At 37.3% G+C, this 9,925-nt stretch overlaps 1 pseudogene; it reads right to left on the reverse strand.

The window, feature by feature from the left end:
* Positions 1 to 1,388: 1,388 nt before the first annotated feature.
* Positions 1,389 to 9,682, reverse strand: LOC133246903 (developmentally-regulated GTP-binding protein 1-like; annotated as a pseudogene).
* Positions 9,683 to 9,925: the final 243 nt, after the last annotated feature.

Raw genomic sequence — 9,925 nt, forward strand, 5'->3', positions numbered from 1 at the left:
TCCCACTCCCACAGCCCATTCACACTGGTTGGAATGCTCTGAGTTAGTTCAAGGTGATGAAATGGACATGTGCATTATTTAGTGAGTACTCTGATAGCATCTGACATATAACAGAATGCCAGTTGGCTCAAGAAACAGTTGCTAGTGGTCACATAAGAACTTTGCAACAGGACAACCTATAATTACTATGAAGTACATATGAAAACATGTGTTTTATTGATGAGGACTCAGGATAGGATATTATAAATACCCAATTCTTTCATTTAAAAATGAAAACACTTGAGACTAAAAAAAATTATGTGTCTTGACTAGAAAGTAAATGAATAGAAGTTAAATGACTGTACTGTAAGTTTTATGAGTTTGGGGACATTTTGTTAATTGCTACATCCCATTCCTTGGTATAGTGCATAGCACATGGGAGAAATTTCCTAAGATTTTGTTGAATGAATGAATGAATTGGCTAAGGTCAAAAGGTAATGACAGAGCCAAAATGAGAATTACAATCTTCCATTTCCCAGTTCAGTGATTCCTTGTGTATAAGACTTATGTGTCACAGTGTTATCAGTGTTCTATGAATAATTCATCACATTGGCACAAGGCACAAAAGGTCATGGATACATTCCAAAATTGAATATTTTAACGATTTACCTTTTCTTCTGTTTTGTAGCAGTTCTAATCAATCATATTCATAAGTCAACAGAAATATCTGGGTTGCCATAAAGCTGATATTTATCTTAATATATCTCTGTAAATACAGATATTTATAAAACAACAGAAGTGGTCTTAAATGAGCTCTCACAATTTTTTTCTCTTTGGTATTTATAATATTTTGTCATTTTTTCAATAGTATAATATATTCAGGTTTGTCTTTATTTCCACTAATTAAATGATGACAGATGAAAGTTTAAATAAGTAATTACTGATGTGTCTTATATGCAAGCATGAAAATCAGAGATAGCACCATCACTGAAAGGTTACGTCGCTCAAGAATTTATTAAATATTCATTAGCCTCACCTCAGTTAAGGTGTCCTTGTTTACATATTTGCAGATTTGCATACTCATGCCCTCAACAAGATTTCAAAAATGTTTATGATCCTTTGACCATCTTAATTATAAATCGTCAAATAGATAAATAATAAATAAATAAATCTTAATGAATATATATATTTTTAAACCTGGCCCTTCATGCAGTTCCAAGTACAAGATGACATGAAAATAAATGAAGTTCCAGTTTGGGTGCATCCATCTTCCTCCTATGAATCCTGATCCAAATCCAGAATGGGTTTGGGGTAGTTTTCTTAGTCATGGGGAAGGCTGTAGTGGTTGGCATGGAAGATGGGGAAAGAGAAGGTTTACATGTCTGAATGACATTCTTATTCCCCAACCATTAACTATTTTCGTGTGTGTCTTTCACAGAGAAACCACAGACTGGAACATATTTAAATTCTTTGATAATATTTTCATTAATTTTCAGCAGTAATCCTCATTGTTGTCCTGGGTAAGGTAACATTGAACTGGGTATGTTTAATCTGGGAACTGGCCTTTGGGTTTAATCTAAGTCCTCACAAATTTCAGATACTACCAGATCTTTTCCAACAATTTATCAAAATCCCAGTGATGGGCAGAGGTGGGTACAGTGAGACTTCTTATAGATGATATACAATATCTCAGTGGAGATCTGATCAATCTTCTTTAACTAACACACAGTTACAGAGGATATAAATTGCTTCTTTCCACCTCATCAGTGAAGTAATTCCCTGTGGTATTGCTATGGTCACGTCAGCATTACGAACTTTGTACTCAGCTAGAATGCTCTTTACAATTTCAGCATCCAGCTCACTCTGGCAGCAAGTGGCCTTCAGAGTAATGCTTCCTTTATCCGTCTTCTGAAAGCCAATATTAAAGGGTTTGCTGTTCAAGCGAATGCCAAAGGCATCCAGCTCATTTTCAATTATATTCTTATGTCTCAAAGGTTTCAGAGCACCCAGAACAATCAGGGTCAAGTGACACATTCGGGCCACTGCAATGACTTGATGGCCTCTCTACCTTTTCCATCCTTGACACTTTCAATGATATCTGAGGGATCCAGGAGCTGGATCTTGGTTCCTTTGTGTCTGATGACACAGTGGTTAGAGGAGTGAATCCCGGCTGCCATTTCGGAATATACTTTGGCCAAGCTACTGAACTGCTTGGACTTCCCCATAGTTAGAAAGCCCACTAACTCAATTGGAGCATCACCTCTCTTGGCCACACCAAAACCTGGCTCACACCACCACCACCTTTTGGAGAAACGAGTTTTCTGTGAAGCTTAACAGAGAGAGCCTTAAGCAGCTCTAAGCAGTGGTTTGGTACTTTTAGTCTGAGCCATCTCGGCTTCGATCCCAGAGGTGTCGGCTAAGATGCTGCTAATGGTGGCGATTTCCCTGGGGTGCAGGGGCCTCCACACAGACTGCTTCTGTCACACATCTGTCAGCGGACCTGCCACCGCCAGCAGGAGCTACTGCTGTGCGCAGGCGCGATACCTGCTACTTCTCCCGAAAGTTCAGTGTGACACTCAGTAACTCTCCATGACAACACAGTGCGGCCGGGTGTAGACAAACTTTCCGTTCCTCATTTTTTGAAGAAGGTTTTCTGTCATTTCTTTTTTAGGGAATGGGCTGTGTCATTCAGTATGGACTTCTGGCTTTTATGTGTGCACAGGTATGTAGTGTCCAAAACCAAATTCTGCACACTGAATAAAACAAAGCAGAAAGATGAATTTATTTTCAAGGCTTAGGGCCTGCAAAACCGGGAAACTCAAGGCGACCGGCAATGTTTCCTGTTGCTTACTGACTGCAGTTTTTTGTTTTGTTTTTTTAATCACTACATAATTATATTTTAATACATAAACAAAATACAGACCACCATAGTAAATTGATGCCAATAAAATATGATATTTCATTTGCATTGCATGACAAATGGTTAACGTCCTTTGTCATAAATGAGTTCTTAGAAACCAGTAACAAAGACATTGATATTCCAAAGGAAATTTTAAAAAAGCCAGAAGAAAATAAAAGAATACAAGTGACTTCTAAGAACTAAAGGATTTTTATGGAGTAAATGCAGAAGTTATTGTCTTTTTCAGCTGAGACCTGGTGGCTTCTTCCTTTTTTGGGTAAAGGTAGCTGAGTCAGGACCAACCAAGTCCAAAGACGGTGTGAGCACACTTGGCATTTGTGGATTGGCTGGTGTACTCTGCTAATTTCTGAGAAGAGCCGTCAATTTCCTGCAACTAATGTTAGGTAAAGTTAAATTTAATTTTTCTTTCATGTGCCTACATTAACCAACTCCATTCTGTCTCCGACATAAGTGACTCCATTTCGTTTTGGTTCTACAGGATACATATACGTATACACACATCTGCACAAGGCCAAAATTCTGGTGGGCTGTGAGGTCAAGTGCTTTTACAAGAAGGAATTAGAAAGAGATTGATTCCAGAAGATGGATGTCTTCTAAAATTGAGGCTGTACTCTGGTGGAAAGTCAAGTCTGTCCGAAAGTGAGGTTGCAGTTGACAGCCCAAGGGGTGGGAAGAATTGGGCTAGGAAAGGAGCTTGCATGGACAGAGCAGCATCCATACCTGCCTTACCACCTTTATCACACTGGTGGCAGGTCCAGCCTAGCCCCAGAAGCAGGTATCAGACCTTGTTGGTGAGGAGGGGCATGAAAATCTGAAGTGCTCTATGGGACCATTCTTTGGCCCTTCTTTATGCCACTGCTGTGTATGTCGGAGTCTTTGACTCTTCATCTTTCATTATAATTTATAGTGATCAAATGTTCCAGGGAGAAATGATATATTGAATTATCTGTTAACATTCAGTGTAGAACATTTCATAAACTGTGGGTCAAGAATCACTAGCATCTTGGCAGATTGATGTGGATTATGCTGTTTCCCCTTTCACCATTTATCTATCTAAGCTGTGGAGTTTACAAAGCAGACACTAAAGTGGAAATTTAGTAATTGCCACATTGCCTGTGATTTTTCAGATAATGGAAAAGGGAAAAGTCATAGAATGTAAAGTAAGGAAAGGCTGTGACACTTTGATTTTTTAAAAGTTTTGTTCTGAAAATCATGGGTCATTAAAGTTTGTAGTTAATACTACAAAAGAGTCTGGCTTTCATTATGAAAGAGATAATTTATTCACATACAGAACAAGGTTCATTGATTAGGAGTAGTATGTAGTGAGTTAGAATAAACTTTGCTTCCAAAACTAAGTTCAGCATTTGGAAAAGTTTGATTGATACAGGAGAAACAAGGTATTATGTTTTAACCTAATCACTTAACAGATTTTTTTAGGCAAAATTGAGATGTGCAGACAAGATGATTCTAAAGATGAGTAAATTTTTAGCTTTTTATATTAATACCAAAGTAACAGGAGACATCTACATAGAAGTTGCATAAGTAATCGACACATTTCTGTGAAATTTATTAATGACTTAAGATGCAGAGGCATACATGTAAAATTGGCCAACATTTATCTGGAAGTACAAAATTAATAGCTAATATGATCTGGAGTAGAATCAGGATTCAGAAAAATCTTTCAATTCAGTTCAGTTCAGTTCAGTCGCTCAGTCGTGTCCGACTGTTTGCGACCCCATGAATCGCAGCACGCCAGGCCTCCCTGTCCATCACCAACTCCCGGAGTTCACTCAGACTCATGCGCATCAAGTCAGTGATGCCATCCAGCCATCTCATCCTGTCATCCCCTTCTCCTCCTGCCCCCAATCCCACCCAGCATCAGAGTCTTTTCCAATGAGTCAACTCTTTGCATTAGGTGGCCAAAGTACTGAAGTTTCAGCTTTAGCATCATTCCTTTCAAAGAGATCCCAGGGCTGATCTCCTTCAGAATGGACTGGTTGGATCTCCTTGCAGTCCAAGGGACTCTCAAGAGTCTTCTCCAACACCACAGTTCAAAAGCATCAATTCTTCGGCACTCAGCCTTCTTCACAGTCCAACTCTCACATCCATACATGAAGAGTTGAAATAATAGGCAGAATTCACTAAGAAAGTGTTTATATGAGATGTCCAGAAGTGGCAAATTTATAGAAACTAAAAGTAAGTTAGTGGTTACCAGGGCCTGGGGGAAGCAGGAAATGGTGAGTGACTATTAGCAAATGAAGCAAATGATTTCCTTTTGGAGTGACAAAATGTTTTGGAATTGGATAATGGTAATGGTTGCATAATTTTCTGACTGTACTAAAATCCAGGCTTCCCAGGTGGTGCTAGAATCTGCCTGCAATGCAGGAGATGTGGGTTTGATCCCTGGGTAAGAAAAATTCCCCGGGATTGGAAATGGCAACTCTCTCCAGTATTCTTGCCTGGAAAATGCCATGGGCAGAGGAGCCTGGTGGACTATAGTCCATGGGGCTGCAAAGAGTCAGACACAACTGAGAAACTGAGCACATACTAAAATCCACTAAATTTTACACTTTAAAAGGATGAATTTAATGGTAAGTGAATTATATCTCAGTAAAACTCTAAAAAGGCACTTATGTTTAATAAACTTGGAATAGAAGAAAAACTTATGAAAAACAGAAGGAAATTGAACATAGTAAAGGATTTTTATCTTGCACATGTAACCAGGTGAAAGTTTTATTGCATTCTTATTAACTCATGCATTAAAAAAATGGAAAAAATAATAGAAGTAAAATAGAAGTATATTATATCTATTATTATGAAGCCTTGTTCTAGATATTATAACCAAGATGTATATTGTAAATATTCTGACATGATATATATCATATTTAAATGCTGTGAAAGAGAAGGACATATTATATTCAATGAAGATGGTTTGATTGTCTAGTGAAAGTGTTCATCTCTCAGTCATATCTGACTCTTTGTGACCCCATGGACTTTATAGCCCACCAGTATCTTCATCCATGGAATTCTCCAGGCAAGAATACTGGAGTGGGTGGCCATTCTCCTCTCCAGGGGGTCCTCCCCAACCAGGGATTGAACCTGGGTCTCCTGCACTGCAGCAGATTCTTTACCATCTGAGCCACCAGGGAAGCCTATATAGAATACATAAAAATTTTATGAAACAAATAGACTTGAAAGAATTCAAAAAAGAATTCTGGATGAAAAGGATTAACAAAGTCAACAGCTTTCTTATATGTTATCAACAAACAAATATAATGAAATGAAATGCAAAAGAGAACTCAATCAAAATAACAGTCTAAAAAATAAAAATATTTAGAGTTAAATTCATGTGATATTGGCAAAGATGAAGACACCTTATATGGATGTCAGAGATGGGTAATTGTAGGAAATTGAATGAAAACAATTTTGTGTATGCATATATGTACATTTCTCTAAGTAGAGAATCTAAACAGTCCATCAAATTCTCAAATGAGCTAAAGAAACAAAAAAGTTTATATATCATTGCCCATAAAGCAGCAGTATATAGAATAGTGTAGTAAAAATTCATTGGTAAATGGGTAGTATAGCTTGATATAAATTGGAAATGACAGATAAATTGGTGTATGATAAATAATACATAAATAATTGATAGATGATTAATTTTTAAACAGTATTTGAGAAAAGAGATAATTATTTAGAAAAAAATGTAGTCTTCTTCTTCCCATAAACCAAAATTTCATATTTATTAAGGATTTTATATAAAAATTAAATCTTAAAATATTAGAAGAAAATATAGGTTAATTTTTATGTAGGTGTAGGTCTTTAAGAGAGGCTTCCCTGGTGGGTAAATGGTAAAGAAGACTTGTCATAAAAGACTCGGGTTTGATCTCTGGGTCGGGAAGATCCCCTGGAGAAGGGAATGGCAACCCACTCTAGTATTCTTGCCTGGAGAATTCCATGGACAGAGGAGCCTGGCTGGCTACAGTCCATGGTGTCGCTAAAGAGTTGGACACGACTTAGCAACTAAGCAGCAACGACATAATTGCTTTACTATGTTGTGTTAGTTTCTGCTGTACAATGAAGTGAGTCAGCTATATGTATACATATAGCTGAGTATTCATTTGCAAACAGGAAAGTATAAGAACTTTACATAGAGTGAAATAGGCAAATAACAAATCAGGAAAAGCATTGCAATATATTTGACAAGGTTTAATGTTAATACATAAAATTCTCTAACACAAACTTCAAAGAGAGAGATCAAAAGAAAAGTGATCAAAGGGCAAGAAAAAAGAAATTTCTAAGAAGAAATACAAATAACCAGTAGACATATAAAATGTTCAAATGTAATCAAAGAAACTCAAATTTAAATAACAATAATATAGAACTGGCTACTATTGTGAAATTTGATAATTCCCAGGGTTTAAGCTTGAGTTAAGAAATGGGCTTTTCCTTTAATACACTAATAATTAAGGTCTAAATTGCCATTCATGTTCCTGAGTCGCATTTTGCCAATATCTATCAAAAGCCTTAAAAAATGTGCTTAAACTTTGTAAGCACTGGCCTCAGAATATCTTAGGGATATAATTGTAAAAATACTAACAAATGTCTATTTGAGAATTGTTTTGCAGCAGTTTTTATATTGGTGAAAATTTTAAATAGTATTAAATAGGTTAAATGAATTATGGCTGTGGAAATACTGATTTCCAAAGATAGTTACAACAGTATTTTCAGTCCCACATGTTCTTCCTTAACCTTGTCACTCCCCAGTTACCGTTTTCCTTCCCCTTGAACCTAGGCAATATTTTATGGCTCCTTCACTGAGTAACAGATGATGAAAGTGAAACTGGATGACTTTTAAAGGCAAAAGACTTTCCACCTGATTCTTTCCTTTGGGATTTTTCTCCCTTGAAACTCAGCTTGGGATGAAGCCCAGACCTCATGGCAAGGTCACCTGTAGGTGTTCCAGGAGAAAGCCCTAGGTAAGATTGCTGCCAACAGCCAGTATCTACTAATCATCTAAGTGAATGAGATTTCAGATGATGCTAGCCTCCAGCCTTTGAGTCACTACAGCTGATTCTAACTAGAGCAGACAAATTGTTGAATGCTTCCAAATTGCAGATTTGTGAACAAAATGAATACTGTTGTTTTAAGTCACTACAGTTTGAGGTGGTTTATTATTATACATAGCCGTAGTACCTGGAACAACGTTACCTCCAAAACTGAAATATTGTGAGGGCATTTTTAAAGAAAAACATAGGTGGAAAATATGTATCTTTAAAATTTTACAGACATTTACAAAGTGCAATTGAAAAAAAAGGGTAGATCAAAAGAGTATATATTATTATATAAAGTATATATAGTAATACTATAATAATCTTATTGGAGAAGGACATGGCAACCCACTCCAGTGTTCTTGCCTGGGAAATCCCATAGACAGAGGAGCCTGGCAGGCTACAGTCCATGGGTCACAAAGAATCAAACATGACTGAGCGACTGAACAATAATAATACTATATATCATAGAGTATACATGATATATAATAATTACATTTTGTGTGTGTATACAAAAATTCACATAAATACCCAACAGTCAGCATGTGTATGTATACAAAAAGGCACTTGGGAAAGTATTTAAAAAATGTAGACAGCAGTTTTCTTCAAATGTTTGGAGTAAAGCGATGCTTTATACTTAATTTATGTTCTTGCTCATCTTGCTGATTTTCTAATTTTTCAACAAGTGTACATTGATCACTTGTTCAATAAATATTAAACAAATTTGAACTTAAATTAATAAACAGCTGGTAGAGTATGAAATACAGAGGAACCTGGCTCAATAGCTGGTCATAAGAAAAAAACAGGTGTTTTAGCTGATTACAAGTTCAAAATCAGTGAACAGTGTGTTGTAACTACCAAAATGTTAATGCAAACTTGGGTAACAATTACAAAATTCTAGAATCCAGAGGGGAGAAGGCAATGGCACCCCACTCCAGTACTCTTGCCTGGAAAATCCCATGGACAGAGGAGCCTGGTAGGCTGCAGTCCATGGGGTCGCGAAGAGTCAGACACGACTGAGAGACTTCATTTTCACTTTTCACTTTCGTGCATTGGAGAAGGAAATGGCAACCCACTCCAGTGTTCTTGCCTGGAGAATCCCAGGGACGGGGGAGCCGGGTAGGCTGCCGTCTATGGGGTCGCACAGAGTCGGACACGACTGAAGCGACTTAGCAGCAGCAGCAGCAGCAGAATCCAGAGGACTGGAGACACACTGAACAGATTACACTTCGAGGTACCACAGTTTTAAGAAAAACAGCAACTGATCTTTTTCAGAAGAGACTGACCCAGATGGTGGTAAGGTCTGAAGTGGGATTATGTGAGGGACAGTAGAAACAGCAGGGAATCCTATTGTGTTAGGAAAGAGAAAACAGATTTTTGTATGAGAAATGGGGTTAGACTTCATCTGGATAATTTCAGAGAGTGAGAATTAAGCAATAAATGAAAACCCTAAGGAGACAGATGTAGCTCAATTGAAGACACTATTTTCAATTAAATTGAGCTATTCAAAAATTTAAAGGATAGCCAAAGAATGTAATGAGACCAAAACCTTGGTCTCTGGTTTTGAGGTTCCCAGGTATCAGGTTGTTTACAGAACTCTGCTCTTCGTGGAAAGGTCTGGTCGAGTATCATTTGAAGACCTGTCCCTTTCCACATCTGCAGGTTTCTGTTGTAGGATCAGAACCCCGACAATATACTCTGTGGCCAATACTCTATAGTCACTCTTTAGCATACCTTTTTCTAACAGCCTGATTTTCTGAATTCCCAGTCTTTGCTAATTAGCACAGCTGAACTGAGTTTGGCAGTGATTTTTTTCTCAGAATTAAAGACTCATGTTTTCGTAAGATGATGTGTGTCTTAATTAAGTCTCCTCATTAAAACTCCCTAGCTTTGATTGTTAGTGTCTGTCTCCACACAGCACAAAACAGACATTTGGCTATTTCTTATGTAATTTGATTGGTATAACAACTCGTTG

Source organism: Bos javanicus, chromosome 4 (assembly GCF_032452875.1).
Source record: "Bos javanicus breed banteng chromosome 4, ARS-OSU_banteng_1.0, whole genome shotgun sequence".
NCBI lineage: Eukaryota > Metazoa > Chordata > Mammalia > Artiodactyla > Bovidae > Bos > Bos javanicus.